Source organism: Tamandua tetradactyla, chromosome 16, assembly GCF_023851605.1.
Source record: "Tamandua tetradactyla isolate mTamTet1 chromosome 16, mTamTet1.pri, whole genome shotgun sequence".
In the NCBI taxonomy this organism is placed as follows: domain Eukaryota; kingdom Metazoa; phylum Chordata; class Mammalia; order Pilosa; family Myrmecophagidae; genus Tamandua; species Tamandua tetradactyla.
The window spans coordinates 61,225,432-61,243,928 of record NC_135342.1 but is presented as its reverse complement, the minus strand read 5'-3'; the positions used below and the strand labels follow the sequence as shown (position 1 = coordinate 61,243,928).

General features: G+C 39.5%; 1 pseudogene; it reads right to left on the bottom strand.

The window, feature by feature from the left end:
- Positions 1-11,828: 11,828 nt before the first annotated feature.
- LOC143658451 (cold shock domain-containing protein E1 pseudogene) overlaps positions 11,829-18,497 on the bottom strand; it is a 28,123-nt pseudogene continuing 21,454 nt past the window's right edge.

Below are 18,497 nucleotides of genomic sequence, written 5' to 3'. Positions count from 1 at the left end.
AGTTAAACCAGAAAACAGTCAAAGGACTGCAGTGACAGGGTGAGTGCGGAATCAAGAAAAAAGCAGTAGGATAAAAAAAAGGGAGTAGGCTCTTATGGCCCTCTGGCTGGCCCCTCCTCCATCCCCTCGGTGGCTGGCATGGGCCCAGCCCACACTCCCAGTGAAGATCCCTGGTTCTGGTTCCAGGAGTGGAGTAACCCTCGTGCATGAACTGAGAGCATGCATGTATGGCTCACTGTGTCTGGTGGTGGCCTGAGGGACTCACCATCCCAGAACTTGCTCTGTGTGTAGAAGGCAACTCTGTGGAAGAGCAGCCAAGTTGTATTGCCTGGGAAAGAGGGATTGCTGGCTGTAGGACATGCAGCTCAGTACCCAGTATCCTAAGGAAACTGTTCTCTAGGGAAGAGGGGACATTTGCATCTGTGTCAATGGGGGAATTCCTGGAGCTACACTCACATGCCCAAGATAAGAGGCATGGGCAGAAAGGACCAGGGAGGCACCTATACCCCTAAGCTTTGGCCTGAGTTAATCTTCAAACTCATTGTATAGATGAACCCTGAAGGAGAGCACTCACCCAGGCCAATCTTCAAAGACTGGAAAAGGCATTTTCTTTTTCCTTCTGTCTCCTTCTCCTTCTCCTCCTCCTCCTCCTCCTCCTTCTTTTAACTCCTGGCATTTAAGGAAAACTCTGTCATAATAGCAGCTGGATACAAATTTAAGGAACAGATGCCTCAGAGTCTAAATTCAAGTGTTAACACATTTAAAAAAATATCAAAATGTCTGGGTTTCAAGAAAATATTACGAAGCATACAAAGATACAGGAAGTGATGGTCCAGGCAAAGGAGACAGTTAAAGCATTAGAAACCATCAATGAGGAGGATAAGACCTGGTTCATTCAAGAAAAAACTTTTTTTAATGTTTTTTTTTTATTTTATTGAGAAATAGCCACACACATACAGTCCAACCATATTATAGAATCAGTGGCTCATAGTATCATCACGTAGTTGTGTATTCTTCACCATGATCAGTTTTAGAACATTTGCATCACTCCAGAAAAAGAAATAAAAAGAACTCATACATTTCTTTTGGTCAAGAAGGCTTTCTCATTTCCATATTGCAAGGTCCTGGTTCATCCCCAGGAGTCAGATCCCACTTACCAGGGAGATTTGCACCCCTGGAAATCATGTCCTATGTAGAGGGGAGGGCAATGAGTTCACCTGCCAAGTTTACTTAGAGAGAGAGGCCACAAAAGAAGCTCTCCCAAGGGAACTCTCAGGCATAATTATCAGTAGGCTTAACCTCTCCTTTGCAATAAGAAGCTTTATAGGGGTGAGCCCCAAGGTTAAGGCTCAGCCTATTGAATCGGTTGTCCCCATTGCTTGCAAAAATATCAGGAATTCCCCAGATGGGGAAGTTTAATATTTCCTCCTTTCTCCCAAGTCCCACGGGGACTTTTATTCTCTACCCAAATAACTCTGGCATATATCGAGGTATCACACTAACCTGTACAAACCAACAAGATCTAATGCCCTATTCAAGATTCCATGTAATTATGATGTTCAAGTAAATTGACCACACAAGTTAAATTAGATGACATGCTACTCAAAATATAAATTTTGCACCAAATAAACCTCTCTCCTTTTGATCTTGCATAGAGGTTGAAATTTGAAAATATGGGCCACATCATCCTTTACACCAGTATTCTGATTTACCTTAATCCTATCCAGACCAGCTTCATTTATACTCTAGATGAAGTCTGATCACTTTTTCAGCTTTTTAAACAGTTGAAAAGCTGGCTTTCATAGCTGCCGAGCTCTAACTCTGAGTCTCAAGTGTCACATAAATACCCAAAGTTTCAGGGAATGACCAGGTTATATACAAATAGCTCCTTATCTCAGAACTTAGAAATATCAATTACAACTCCTAAATATATGTGACTGCTTAAGAGCTTACAATATAGGAACCTTTACAAAAGTCCCCAACCTGATAACCTATGCTCTCAATTTCAATTCTCTGAGTTTGTATATTATAGTTAACTCATATGAGTGAGGCATAATATTTGTCTTTTTGTTTCTGACATTTAATTCAAAATACTGTCCTTAAGTTTCATTAACCTAGTTGCATGCCCCACAACTTCATTCCTTCTTGCAGCCATTCAGTAGTCTATAGTATGTAAATACCACAGTTCCCCCTTCCATTCCTCAGTCCTTGTACCCTTAGGCCACCTCCACTCATAGCGAATCACTAACACTGCTGCCATAAATACCAGTCCACAAAATATCCTCACAGTAACAATTAGACCAGTGCTTGCTTGACCAAACAACTGGATTCTAAAGCCTGGCCAAGTTGACACATGAATTTAACCATCAGACCACTCTATTATTAACACCTTGCATTGGTGTGGTACATTTGTTACAATTTATGAAAGCACATATTTATAATTTATTAGCTATTGTCCATGGTTTAACTTAAGGTTCACTGTTTGTGTTGTACAGTTCCATACATTAGTTTTCTTATTCTAGTAACATATACAACCTAAAAATTTCCCTTTTAACCACATTCAAATATATAATTCAATGCTCTTACTTATGTTCACAATGTTGTGCTACCTTCACCACTATCTATTATCAAAATGTTTCCATCATCCCAAATAGAAACTCTGTACATTTTAAGCCTTAACACCCTATTCCCTACATCCATCTCAGCCCCTGTGTATTAGTCAGGATTCTCTAGGGAAACAGAAACAATGGGAGATATCTGTAAACATGAAGTTTTATAAAAGTGTCTCACGCCACTGTGGGGATGCACGAGTCCAAATTCTGTGGGGCAGGTGACAAGCTGACGGCCCTGATGAAGTTCTTCAAAGAATCCCCCAGGAGCAGCTGACTGGCTGCAGTGCAGAGAGCACTTCTCTTCTGACTTCTTCTTTAAAGTCTTCAGCTGATTACATTAAAGGTCACTAATTGCTGGGAAACACTCTCCTTGGCAGACTACAGATGCAATCATCATGTTGATGATTTAATAAACCAGCCCTCTGGTTTAGTAACCAGCCATGAAATGTTCTTGCAGTAATAGATAGGCTAGTGCTTGCTTGACCAGACAACTGGGCACCATCACCTGGGCAAGTTGACACATAAAACCCAACCATAACATCCTGGTAACCTATATTCTAGATTCTGAATCCATGAGTTTGCTTATTCTAATTATTTCTGTATCAGTGAGATCACACAATATTCATCTTTTTGTGTCTGGCTTAAATCATTCACCGTGATGTCTTAAAGTTTCATCCATGTTGCCCCATGTATCAGAACTTCATTCCTTTTTACAGCTGAATACTATACCATTGTGTGTATGTAACACAGTTTTAAGTCTATTCATTGATTGATGGACCCTTGGGTTGTTTCCACCTTTTGACAATTGTAAATAATGCCACTATGAACACCAGTGCACAAATATCTGTTTGAGTCCCTGCTTTCAATTCTTTGGAGCATATACATAGAAGTGAGATTGTCAGGTCATATGGTAATTCTATACTTTCTGAGGAACTGCCAAACTGTCTTCCATAGTGGGTGCACCACTTTATATCCCCACCAGCAATGAGTATGTGATCCATTCCCTCCACATCCTGTCCAACACTTGTGTGCTGGTCTGAATCTGTGATGGACCCCAGAAAAGCCATGCCCTTTGATCCTCATTCAGTATTGCTGGGTGGGAGCATTTTGATTGTTTCCATGAAGATGTGACCCACCCAGTTATGGGTGGTAACTTTTGATTAGATGATTTCCATGGAGATGTGTCTCCATCCACTGAAGGTGGAGTTGCTTGCTGGAATCCTTTAAAAGAGGAAACATTTTGGAGAGAGTCCCTTTTGGTAGATCCATGAGAAAGCCAGCAAACCTGCCATGTTTGCCATGTGCCCTTCCACTTGAGAAAGAAACGTTGAACATCGCCGGCCTTCTTGAACCAAGGTATCTTTCCCCACATGCCTTTGATTGGACATTTCTATAGACTTGTTGTAACTGGACATTTTCTTGGCCTTAGAACTGTAAACTAGCAACTTATTAAATTCCCCTTTTAAAAGCCATTCCGTTTCTGGTATATTGCATTCCGGCAGCTAGCAAACTAGAACAACTTGTAATTTTCCTTTTGTTTTTTTAAACGTTAGCCATTCCAGAATATGTGAAATAGCTTTTATTTGCATTTTACCTAATGGCTAATGATGGTGAACATCTTTTCATGTGCTTTGTGGGCTATTTGTTTATCTTTTTTTTTTTGCATGGGCAGGCACTGGGAATTGAATCCAGGTCTCCAGCATGGCAGGCAAGAACTCTGCCTGCTGAGTCACCATGGCCTGCCCCTATTTGTTTATCTTCTTTGGAGAAACGTCAGTTTGAGTCGTTTGCCCATTTTAAAATTGGGTTGTTTGTTTTCTTGTTGTTGAGTTGAAGGATTTCTTAATATATTCTGGATATAATATACATATATTATATATATATAATATACATATAATAAACATATATATTTTTGTGTGTGTGATGGTTTATAGCTATATATCTCCCAGAAAATATCGTGCTCATAGAGGTAATCCATTCCTATGGGTGTGGAGCCGTTGTAAGTATGATTTTTTTTAACTTTTTAAATTGTATAATATAATATATATACAAAGCAAAGAAAAAAGCAATAGTTTTCAAAGCACTCTTTAACAAGTAGTTACAGGACAGATCCCAGAGTTTGTCATGGCTACCATACCATCATCTCAAATTTTTCCTTCTAGCTGCTCCAGAATATAGGAGGTGAGAAGGAATACGTATTTTTTATCATCACAATCAACATTTTTTTCTTTTTTTTGTGAAAAATAATATATAAACAAAAAAGCAATAGATTTCAAAGCACAGCACAACAATTAGTTGTAGAACAGATTTCAGAGTTTGGTATGGGTTACAATTCCACAATTTTAAGTTTTTACTTCTAGCTGCTCTAAAATAATGGAGACTAAAAATATATCAATTTAATGATTCAGCAATCATATTTGTTTGTTAAACCCTACCTCCTCTGTATAACTCCACCACCACCTGTGATCTTGCTATCCCAATATTTAGGGGTTTTGGGGCTATGGCCATTCTAACTTTTTCATGTTGGAAGGGGCTGTCAGTAATATGGGTTAGGGAGATGGAACTATCTAATGTTCTGGAGAGGCTGGGCCCTCTAGATGTCAGGACTAATCTGGTCCAGGGACCCATTTGGAGGTTGTAGGTTTCTGGAAAGTTACCCTTGTGCATGGAAACTTTGCAGAATCTTATATATTGTCCTAGGTGTTCTTTAGGATTTGCTGGAATGGTTTTGGTTGGGGTTTGGCAAGTTATGATAGGCAGCAATGTCTAACCGAAAACTATAATATAATATAGCAAAACTATATTACAGCAAACTGTAATATGTGGTTTCCACAGCCCAAGTGTGCATCAACAGATGAGTGGCTAAACAAGCTGTGGTATATACATATGATGGAATATTATGCAGCTGTAAGACAGAATAAAGTTATGAAATATGTAACAACATGGATGGACCTTAAGGACATTATGCTGAGTGAGATTAACCAGAAACAAAAGGACAAATACTGTATGGTTTCACTGCTATGAACTAACATTAATGAATGAACTTGGATAATTTCAGTTAAGAACAGAGGTAGGGTAGATACTGAGTAATTGGAACTGGAGGGATACAGATTGTGCAATGGGACTGATTGTAAAAATTCAGAAATGGATAGCACAATACTACCTAACTGGAACACTACAATGTGAGAACACTGAATGAAGCTGAATGTGAGAATGATAGAGGGAGGAGGCCCGGGGGCACAAATGAAATCAGAAGGAAAGATAAATAATAAAGACTGAGATGGTATAATCTAGGAATGCATAGAGTGTATAACGATAGTGACTAAATGTACACATTTTAAAATATTTTGCATGAGGAAGAACAAAGGAATGTCAATATTGCAGGGTGTTGAAAATATATTGTAATTAATATTCTAGAACTTTAACTTATGAGTGAGATTAAAGCAAAAAATGTTTATTTGGTACAAAACTTATATTTTGACTAGTGCATTTCCTAATATAACTTATGTGGACAGCTTAATTGAACACCATAAGTACATGGAACCTTGAGCAGGGCATGAGATTTTGTAGGTTTGTCCAGAGTGATGGCTTGATAAATCCCAGAAGGATTTGAACAGTGAATAAAAAGTATTTGCAAAGTTCCCTTGGGTGAATGGTGAGAAAGGGGGAAAATTCAACTTCCCCAAGTTGAGAATTCTTAACATTCTCATAAGCAGTGGGGACAACCAAAGCAATAGGCTGAGCCCCCAATCTTGGGTTTGTTCATTTGAACTTAACCCCACAAAGGATAGGCTAAGCCTACTTACAATTAGGCACAAGAGTCACCCCCAAGAGAACCTCTTTTGTTGCTCAGACGTGGCCTCTCTCTCTCAGCCAACAGGACAAACAAACTCACTGCCCTCCCCCTCTCTACATAGGACATGGCAACATGGGACAGAAATCCTAGAATGAGCTGGGACTCAGCACCAAGGATTGAGAAAATCTTCTTGACCGAAATGAGACAAAATAAAGTGTTAATGGCTGAGAGATCCCAAACAGAGTTGAAAGGTTATCCTGGAGGTTATTCTTATGCATTAAGTAGGTATCAACTTTTAAGTTAAGGCATAACAGAGAAGCTGGAGGGAACTGCCTGAAAATGTAGAGCTGTGTTCCAGTAGCCATGTTTCTTGAAGATGATTGCGTAATGATATAGCTTTCACAGTGTAACTGTGTAATTGTGAAAACCTTGTGTCTGATGCTTCTTTTATCTACCTTATGGACAGATGAATAAAACATATGGGTTACCAATAAATAAATAATAGGGGGAACAAATATTAAAATAAAATATATGGTTTCCAAATATTTTCTTCCATTGTGTAGGTTGTCATTTCAATTCATGATAAAGTTCTTTGAGTTACCATGTTTTAAAATTTTCGAGGAGGTCCCATTTATCTGTTTTTTCTTTTGTTGCTTGTGCCTTGGGTGCAAAGTCTGAGAAACCATTGCCTAACACCAAGTCCTGAAGATGCTTCCCTACATGTTTTTTCTAGGAGTTTGATAGTTCTGGCTGTTATATTTAGGTCTTTGATTTATTTTGAGGTGTCAGATAGGGGTCCTCTTTCTTTTTGTGCAAATGGAAATCTAGTTTTCCCAGGACCATTTGTTAAAGAGACTATTCTTTCCCAATCGAGGTGTCTTGGCTCCTTGTCAAAAGTCAGTTGTGACTTCTGAGAATGTGGCAGAATAGGATAGGCTGAGTTCATTCCTGCTCCATGGAACATCAAGAGAAGTGACAGAAAAACAACTGGGTCAGCAGTTCCAGGGTGTGAGTGACCAGAGAGATTTTCTTACACTATGTAGGGAGGTCCTGGATGAAGAAGCAGAGAAATGGAGGAGAGAATGGAGTGAATGTACAGTAAATTCAGTGAATTCCTAGAAACACATGAACAACTTGTTCAAGTCAGGAGAAGGCCTGACTCAAGAAGAAATAGAATATCTCAATGAACCAATCACAAGTAAAGAAATTCAATCAGTTAACAAAAATCTTCCTATAAAGAAAAGCCCAGGGCCAGATGGCTTCACAGGGGAATTTTACCAAACATTCCAAAAAGAATTAATACCAATCCTGCCCAAACTCTTCAACCAAATTGAAGAAAAAGGAATACTGCCTAATTCATTTCATGTAGCTAACATCACTTTAATACCAAAACCAGATAAAGATGCTCCAAGAAAGAAAAACTACAGGCCAATCTTTCTAATAAATATAGATGCAAAAATTTGCAACAAAATACTAGCAAACTGAATCTAATGATACATTAAAATAATTATACGTTACGACCAAGTAGGATTTATACCAGGCATGCAAGGTGTAGCTCCACACAAGAAAATCAAACAATGTAATACAGCACATTAACAAATCGAAAAGGGAAAATCACACCATCATCTAGATTGACACTGAAAAAGCATTTGACAAAATTCAACATCCATTTCTAATAAGGACACTTCAAAAAGGTAGGAATTGAAGGAAACTTCCTCAATGTGATAAAGGACATATATGAAAGACCCACAGCCAGCATCAAACTTAACCATGAGTGACTGAAAGCATTCCCCCTAAGATTGGAATGAGACAAGGATGCCCACTGTCACCACTATTATTCAACATGGTGCTAGAAGTTCTAACTAGAGCAATTGGCCAGGTGAAGGTGCCTAGTTCTATTGCTGTGGACATGAGCCAATGGCATGTGAACCTCATCTGTTGCTGATTACATTTATAGTTGGCTAGGAGGTGTGCCTACTGCAATGAATGGTGAATGTCCTTCCAGAGAACATCTTTTGTTGCTTAGATGTAGCCTCACTTTCTCTAAGCCCAGCTCTGCAAGTAAAATCAGACATGGAACATGACATCCAGGGGTATGAGTCTCCCTGGCACGTTGTACATGACTCCCAGGGATGAGCTTTGCCCTAGCACTGTGGGATCAATAATGCCTTCCTGACAAAAAGGGGGAAAAGAAATGTAACAACATAGGGTATTAGTAGCTAAAAGAGTGCAATAGAGTCCAGAGGCTATTCGGGAGGATACTCTTTTTTTTTTTTTTCAGTTCTAAAAAATTTTATTGTGCTACTATTTGTGCGTTGAGTAAGATTAGGGGTATGTGCATGTATGCATTTGTGTAAAACTGGAGTTACTGTAGGTGTTGTAATGGAAAAACAATACCTTCATGAGAATTATCTTTCCTTTCATTAATACACTGCAATTATTTGAAATTAATGTGAAGTTCCAAGCAATTTGAAGAAGTTTTTTTACATTTTTCTGTGTTTCCGGGTTTGTTTTTTTTTCTTTCTGTTTCTACGAAGGAGAATGATGGTTCTGTGTCTTCCAAAACCAAAGAAAAGAAATATGTACATTGTAAAAATACGTTTTCCAGCTCTCAACAGGAATCCTCATGAGTGACATTGTCTTTAAACCCTTCATGGCAATCCCCAAAGCAGCACCAGGATGCCCAGAGAAGATAAGGTGACATGGAAGTCCAACTACTTCCTTAAGATCATACAACTTCTGGATAATTCTCCAAAATGCTTCATTATGGGAGCAGACAATGTGGGCTCCAAGCAGATGCAGCAGATCCGTATGTCCCTTCAGGAGAAGGCTGTGGTGATGATGAGCAAGAACACCACACTGGGCAAAGTCATCTGAGGGCATCTGGAACACAATCCAGCCCTGGAGAAACATGTGTTAGTCAGAGTTTTCTAGAGACCCCGAATCAACAGAAGAGATCTGTAAATATGAGATTTATAAAGTTGTCTCATGCAACCATGGAAAAGTCCAAAACATATGGCTGGTTGTGAAGTTGGCAGCTCCATAAAGGGTCTCAACAAAGTCCACAGGAGAGGCTCACTGGCTGAAGAAACAGTGAAAAAGCCCCTCTCCACTCTCAAAAGTTCTCAACTGATTGAATTATCTTTGATCCTGGCTCGGTTCAAGAAGGCCGATGAAGTTCAGGGTTTCCCTCTCAAGTGGAAAGGCACATGGCAAACACAGTCAGAGTTTCTCTCTCACCTGGAAAGACACATGGTGAACATGGTTAGGGTTCCTCTCTCATCTGGAAGGGCACATGGCGAACATGGTGTCATGTGCTAGCTTCTTCTCCTGGCTTCCTGTTTCATGAAGCTCCCAGGGAGGCTTCTTCCTTCTTCATCTCCAAAGGTTGCTGGCTCGTGGACTCTCTGCTTCATGGTGCTGCAGCATTCTCTGCTCTCTCTGAATCCTGGAGGATACTTTTATGCTAGCTTCAGCTAGATATTGTTAACTGCTACAGTTTGCCAACCCCCAACCAACATCACTCCTGTTAGCCCTAAAGAATACCCAGGGCTCTATCTGAGATCCTACAAGTGTTGCACACCGTGTTTAATTTTCAGAAACCTAAAACCTGCTAAGCCCTGAAACCCAGAGGTGCCAGTATCTCCAAGAATATCAACTAGTTCCATCCCCCTTTTCAACATGAAAAACATTAGGATGGGCATAACCCAAATATCCCTAAAGATATGGAGAAGAATCAGAGGAGAAGGAGGAGTTATAACAGAGAAGATAGGCTTTAACAAATGAATATGACTACTGAATCAATATATTGATATTTCTTTTCACTCTCCAGTGTCTTGGAGCAGCTAGAAGGAAAAACTTGAAATTGTGGAACTGTAATCCATACCCAACTTTGAAATCTGTTCTATAACTACTTGTTAAAATGTACTTTGAAATCTATTGTTTTTTGTATATATGTTATATTTCACAATTTAAAAAAAGTCAGTTGGACATAAAATGTGAGGATTGATTTCTTGAGTTCTCAATTCTATTCCATTGTTCTATAATCTGTCCTGGTGCCAGTACCATGTTGTTTTTATTATTATGGCTTTGTGATGAGTTTTAAGATTGGCAGGTGTGAATCCTCCAGCTTTGTTCTTCTTTTCCAAGATGGCTTTGGTCATTTGGGTCTCCTTACCCTTTCACATACATTTTTTTTCTCAAAAATCAGTAAAACTTTATTTGCTTCCATTCTTTCACCATGAACAGAGAAAACTGGAGAAAGCAAAAATGTTTTATAGTTCAAAGATAAATGGCCTCTTTACCCAGAGGTCAAAACCTCAAACTACGGCAGGGAATATAAAGTGCTGTCCCCCACACCCCCTGAACTGACCTTCCTCATCTTAGATAAAACCTTCAGTCCATTGGCCAGTGACCCTGAATGAGGCCAATTCAAGACAAGGGCCAAGAAATCAGACCAATCCATTCCCATGATATAAAGTCAAACAGAAGCTACACCAAGGCTCAAGTACCTGTATTTTACAGGACACAGGAACCAGGTGGCTACTCAAAAAAAAAAAACCACAAGATTCATTTCAGGCACAATTTTTATTTTTTTAATTTTTAAATCAGCAAAAGAAACTGGGTCCTAGAAGCTGCAGTGATCTAAGTAGCAGCAAGTTTGTGCATTCATCCTTTTTTCTTTGCTTAAATATGTTTAAATTATCACACTGCCAGTGCACCTCATTTGCGTGAAATTCTGCCCCAAACATACCCATTGTAGTAAAGTTATCCCCCATCCCAGGGAGAAAAAGAAACTACTCCTTAAGATAATTTTCACTGAAATCTAACCAAACTTTGTTAAGTGGACTGTGATAAGATTATAAATGATATGAAAAAATCACATTTTAACATTTGGCCATTAACTTAAAGAAATGTTTGTCTATACATTGTTTAATTTTTGTAATTTTAATAGGTAATGTATGCTCCCCTCATACTGTCTTCAGAAGTCAAGTATAATGAAAAAATAAAGAATGCAACTGAGTGCTAAGGCAGAACATCTTGCCAGAAACAATGAAGGTAGAGTATGTACTAAACACCCAGTGCAGAATTTCATTGGGCCAACAAGATAACAGTCTATTTTTCATTTACATAGGCGAAGTGGATTTTGAAATTACCAGTTATGTAAATGCACCAAATAAGACTCCTAAAATTGATACTATAAGACACCACCTTAAGTTTTCCAGGCTGCAACTGTGCATGATTTTAAAATGGTTTTCTTAAAATTATTTATTTTTTTAAACATAACATGAGGAAGGTGTTAAAACTGGTATAATAGAATAAATTACATAGAATAAACATCCAAGATTTTAGGAGGGATGAAGAGGAAGATATTCTGAACCCTTCACCAGAATCCCCCAACTTGATCATAGTGGATTAATGATGTGCTTTGTGGATGTGGTTAGTCAATGACACCAGCTTGACAGGTCTTTCTTTCTGCACGAAGTCCCATTGAGTTATCTGGTTCCCTAGGTTGATGAGGAACTACTAGGGGAGGAGCACTGGCATCATCTAGGGAGATGCTCTTCAAGTGATTGACCAACTGATCAGGTCTTAGCCTTCTGGCCTTCGCAGACTCGCCAAACATTATAGGCACTGCACTTGGCAGTGTGCTGATTAAGAATCACTGAGAATTCCACCTCATCTCCTGCTTGTAGCTCAGTGCCATCCTGAATTTCTTTCATGTGGAAAATGAGCTTCTTGCTAGTTAATGAAGCCAAACTGATCTTTCACACACTCCACTGTGGCCCTATGCAGGGGTGTGATATTGTAGGCCATAGTCTGTGACCCAGGACACACACCTTGAACCTGACACTCTCCCTTTTCTGTAGGCAATCCCCTTTGTTGGCCATCCCAACTACACCAAATGGATAGACCTCACCTTTTGTGTCCCCTCCTCTACGATCTCAATCATTCCTTGGTACTCAGTTTGTGTTGGATCAACACTCCTTAGGGGGTGAAAGACTTTACCAGAGTAGATAGTGGGATCAGCTTTGTCAGTAATGCCATTCACTGAGTGTGCTCTGTTCACTTTGCTGCCTTAGCCTTTGGACAAGTTGTACTCCACCAGTTCCAGGTAGAGTTCCAGCCCCCCAGTTTCAGGCTATCAACATCACCTTAGAATTCACTGCAATGGAAAAAGATTTCCTTATCATGATTGGGAATTTCAATAAATCTGAAATTATCCTTCATAGTTGCCACATAACCCAAGAGCCTCTTGGAATTGGAATTATGATCTAAAAGTCACACACAAGTTGCAATCTGCTGCTCAGGCCTCTGTCATTAATACTAAATTCAACCTTATCTCCTACTTGAGGAGAATTAGATCCTTCCACATTCTTGGCTTGAAAAGCAATGGTCAGTTTTATCCCAGAATCATCATAAGCAATAATGCCATCCTCAGCCTTCTTCTCTTTGCCTTTATTTAGGCTAATGCTTTTGGGATTGGAACAAGTGGCTTCTTTTTCTACAGTGCTCAGAAAATGATGATCTGAATGGGAATGGAATGCAACTATGCCCTTTAGAGGTTTTTTTTTAAACTTTTAAAATTGTATAATACAACATATATACAAAGCAAAGAAAGAAAAAACCCAAGTTTTCAAAGCACTCTTCAACAAGTAGTTACAGGATAGATCCCAGAGTTTGTCATGGGCTACAATGCCATCCTCTCAGATTTTTCCTTCTAGTTGCTCCAGAATATAAGATGCTAGAAGGAATAAATTTTTTTTTATCATCTCAATTTTTTTTCTTTTTTGTGAAAAATAACATCTATACAAAAAAGCAATAAATTTCAAAGCACAGCACAACAATTAGTTGTAGAACAGATTCTAGAGTTTGGTATGCGTTACAATTCCACAATTTTAGGTTTTTACTTCTAGCTGCTCTAAGATATTGGAATGTCAATTTAATGATTCAGCAATCATATTTGTTAAAACCCTACCTTTTCTGTATAACTCCACCATCACCTTTGATCTTTCTGTTCCACTCTTTAGGGGTTTTTCGACTATGCCCATTCTAATTTTCCATGTTGGAAGGGGCTGTCACTAAAATGGGGAAGGGAGATGGAACTAACTGATGTTCTGGAGAGGCTGGGCCGTCTAGATTTCAGGACTTTTCCAGGGACCCATCTGGAAGTTGTAGGTTTCTGGAAAGTCATTCTTGTGCATGGAAACTTTGTAGAATCTTATATATTGCTCTAGGTGTTCTTTAGGATTGGCTGGAATGGTTTTGTTTGGGGTTTGGCAAGTTGTGATAGGTAGCAATGTCTATCTGAAGCTTGGGTTAAGAGTGACCTCCAGTGTAGCCTCCTGACTCTATTTGAACTCTTAGCCACTGATACTTTATTTGTTACACTTCTTTTCCCCCTTTTGATCAGGATGAAATTGTCAATCCCATGATGCCAGGGCCAGACTCATCCCTTGGGAAGTTTTTAATCCTAACAGCATGATTTCTTTGGGCAGAGAGCATATCAGGACCTACAGTAAACTCTATTTCATCTGTGATATGGAGCTCGTTCCCATCAAGAATTTCACTGAAGAGGAAGAACATGTGAGCATCACGATCCACACAATTGATGAAGCCAAAACCATCTCTCATGGCAGCAGTCACAACCATTTCTCTAGCTTCATTTATGAACTGAAATGTATTTTACAGAATTTCTATGTTGGTTGCTCATTCTTGTTTGTCACATCGGTCTGTTGAAATACTAAATTTAACATGGTCACTGTTCTAGTTTGTTAGCTGTAGGAATTCAATATACCAGAAATAGAATGGTTTTTAAAAAAGGGAATTTAATAAATTGCTAGTTTACAGTTCTCAGGCTGAGAAAATGTCCCAGTTAAAACAAGTCTATAGAAATGTCCACTCTAAGGCATCCAGGGAAAGATACCTTGGTTCAAGAAGGCCAAAGAAGTTCAATGTTTCTCTCTCAGCTGGAAGGGCACGCGGTGAACATGACAGCATCTTCTGGTTTTCTCATGACTCTACAAAAGGGTTCTCTTCAAAATGCTTCCTCTTTTAAAGGATTCCGGTAAGCAACTCCAACTTCAATGGGTGGAGACACACCTCCATGGAAATCATCTCATCAAAAGTTACCACCCATAATTGGGTGAGTCACATCTCCATGGAAACAATCAAAATGCTCCCACCCAGCAACATCATTTCCTACTTTTAAGTCCACAGGTTGTCGTTATTCTGTGAATGGAAGAAAAGTCTAGTTTGACATTCTGAACACTGAATAAATCTGTAAGAGGTTAGCAGTTTTTTGATAACCCCAGTTTCATGCAGTGCTGCTGAAGTACCACTGAGGTACTCATTTGTGTCTATTGTTGTGGAAAAGGTTTGGATCAAAGCTCATCTCACAGTGATAATCAAATATTATTGTACTTTCAATAGTATTGCTGATTCTTCTTTTTCAGCACACGTTTCAAAGGATGAAAGTTGCAGGTATTAAAAAAAAAGTGAGAGAAAATGATCTATCAAGCTAAAAAGAATACACCTGCACCAGGCAATCTCACAGTATAGCACTGAAGAAAACAAAGATTACTAGCAGCATGGGGATGTGCTTTTGCAAAGCTGTTGAGTAGGCAAAAACTTCTTGTTTCAGACCAAAGTGTTGTGTTTTCAACTTAAGTGTACTCTTCTTTGGTCTTATTGTTTGTTACAACGTTTGTTCCTGCCTGATCTGAAATTGAAGCAGCAGTTTCAGGTGAAGTCTGTTCTGTTACACTTCATAACCAACAGCTCAGCACCCCATCTCCAGTGCTACTATAAGCAGCATGGCCCAGTAGTTGGGCCCTTCCATATAAATTTGATTATTTCTGCAAAGAAAGTTATTGGGATTGTGTTGAATCTGTAAAGCACTTTGGGTAGAATTGATATCTTAACAAATATTTAGTTTTCCAATCCAACACAGAATGTCCTTCCATTTATTTAGATCTTCTTTGATCTCTTTTAGCAATGTTTTGCAATTTTCTGTGTACAAGCCCTTTACATCCTGTTTCGGTTTACTAAAGCTGCCAGAATGCAATATACCAGAAATGGATGAACTTTTATAAAGGGGATTTATTAAGTTACAAGCTATGATCCTAAGGTCATGAAAATGTCCACATTAAGGCACCAAAGAAAGGATATGATCTTGGAGGAAAAGTAGATGATTTCTGGGTTCCTCTGTCACATGGTTGATGTCTGCTGTCCTTCTCTCCTGGCGTCTGGTTTCAAACGGCTCTCTTAGCTTCTGTGGGTTCTTCTGTGTCTCCTGGGGCATTTTCCTTCGTATCTCCATATGTCTATGCTTTCTCCAAAATCTCTCCCTTTTAAAGAACTCCAGTAAGCAGATTAAGACCCACCTTGAATGGTTGGGGTTACATCTCCATGGAAACAACCTAACCAAAAGTTCTCACCCAATAATAGGTCTTCCTCCACAAGATTGGATAAAAAAACATGCTTTTCTGGAGTACACAACAACTTCAAACCAGCACATATTCTTTGTTAGATTTATTCCTAGATATTTGATTCTTTTAGTTGCCATTTATTTATTTATTTATTCTAGTTTGTAAAAGCTGCCAGAATGCAATATATACTGGAAATGGAATAGCTTTTAAAAGGGGGAATTTATTAAATTGCAAGTTTACAGTCCTAAGGCTGTGAAAATGTTCAAATTAAGGCAAGGCTATGAAAATGTCCATATTAAGACATCAGGAAAAGACACCCTAGTTCAAGAAGGTCGATGATGTTCAGGGTTTCTCTCTCAGCTGGAAAGGCACAAGGCAACATTTACTAGCTTTCTCTCCAGGCTTCTTCAACAGCTTCCCCAGGGTCATCTTATTTCTTCATCTCCAACGGTCTCTGGCTGTGTGGGCTCTGTTGGTTCTGGAGGCTCTAAAACTTTTTCCAAAATGGTTCCTTCCTAAAGGACTCCAGTAAGCAACCCCACCTTGAATGGGTGACCACACATTGCCATGGAAACCATCTAATAAAAACTTACCACCAACAATTGGGTAGGTCACATCTCCATGGAAACAATCATAAAGATCCTGTATTAGCTAGGGTTCTCTAGGGAAACAGAATCAGCAGGAGATATCTGTAAATATAAAATTTATAAAAGTGTCTCATGTAACCAAGGGGATGTAGAGTCCAAGATCTGTAGGGCAGGCCGCAAGCTGGCAGCTCCAATGAAGGTCCTCAGTGAACTCTCAGAAAAGGCTGGCTGGCTGAAGCAGGAAGAGTGATTGTCTCTTCTGAGTCCTCCTCAAAAGCCTTCCAGTGATTAGATTAAGTATCACTCATTGCAGAAAACACTCCCCTTAGTCAACTGCAAATTAAATCCGTGATTTAAGTCCATGTAATGTCCTCATAGCAACAGATAGGCCAGTGCTTGCCTGACCAGACAACAGGGCACCACCACCTGGCCAAGTTGACATGTGAACCTGACCATGACAGTCCACCCCTTGTCAACTTCACAGCTATACACATCACCTTAAACCATACTTAATCTTTAAATAGAAAACAATAACAGACACATTTTTCCTTGCCTAACAATGCTCAACTGTCCTATGTATAATCAGAAACACATTAAATCTCTCCAGAATAGGGTGCAAGTCCTTGAGTAATATTCACTCTTAAACTCAATATCTTACAACTTAAATACAACATGAACAAAACAGCTTATGTTATATGATAAAGGGGATAAAATAAAGAGGAAAACAAAGATGTTTGATTTATATATAAATACATAGTTACCAATTACAAAGCAAGGAAGAAATATTCATACCATGACAGTCCTCATTTCTGAAACTGATCATTACAGAAATACAGTTCATATTTATCATTACCTTCTTCCACTACCCATTGCATGACACCTTTACCCTCAGCAAGCACTTCAGCTGGCTGTGGTTTTTTGCTTGGTGGGGTGACCCCAACTTTCATTCCTGAAGTTTCAGAGCAATTGGTAGTCCTGCTTGGATTCAGCTGTTGCTGTTTTCCATTAATTTTAATCACTGGGCATGGGAGTACTGAGACGCCTTAGGGGATCTCCTATATTCCAAGAAAACCCTTCTTTACCTCCATTATGTAGTTGCAGTCCTATTTCCCCCTGATAGTTACGGTCAATCACTCCAGCCAGTAAAGTAATCCCTTTCTTGGCTTGTTGATTCAGGGGCATGAGTAGTCCAAAGTGACCAGGTGGCAGTATTAGCTTTCAGTTCAATGGAATCACTGTTGTTTTACCTGGTGGAAGCACTCCCCCTTCTGAAACTAAAACCTGTAGACCAGCAGAGCTCAAGATCACGGGCAGGAGGCAAAAATTTTCCTAGTGGATCACTAGGGGTAATAGTGAGTGGTGCCACTCCCATTTCTACCTCTTGGTTCCTGGACCTATGGATCCTGGCTATGGGAGAAAGATCACCATACAGTGGATGCTGATTCAGAGCATACACAGCCTCATGAAGAACATCACCCCAGCACTACCAGGAATTGACACCTCGGCACCTTAATTGAGTTTTCAAAAGGCCATTCCACCATTCTATCTATCCAGCTACTTCTGGATGATGGGGAACATGGTAAGACCAGATAATTCCATGAGTATGTGCCCATTCCCACACTTCATTTGCTGTGAAGTGGGTTCCTTGATCAGAAGCAATGCTGTATGGAATACCATGATGATAGATAAGGCATTCTGTAAGTCCATGGATGGTAGTTTAGGCAGAAGCACTGTGTGCAGGGAAAAAAAAACCATATCCTGAGTATGTGTCTTTTCTAGTTAGAACAAATCACTGCCCCTTCCATGATGGAAGTGGTCCAATGTAATAAACCTGCCACCATGTAGCCGGCTGATCACCTCAGGGAATGGTCTCTTATCAGGGACTGAGTGTGGGTCTCTGCTGCTGGCAGATTGGGCACTCGGCAATGGCTGTAGCCAGGTCAGCCTTGGTGAGTGGAAGTCCATGTTGCTGAGCCCATGCATAACCTCCATCCCTACCACCATGACCACTTTGTTCATGAGCCCATTGGGCAATGACAGGAGTTGCTGGGGAAAGAGGCTCACTGGTATT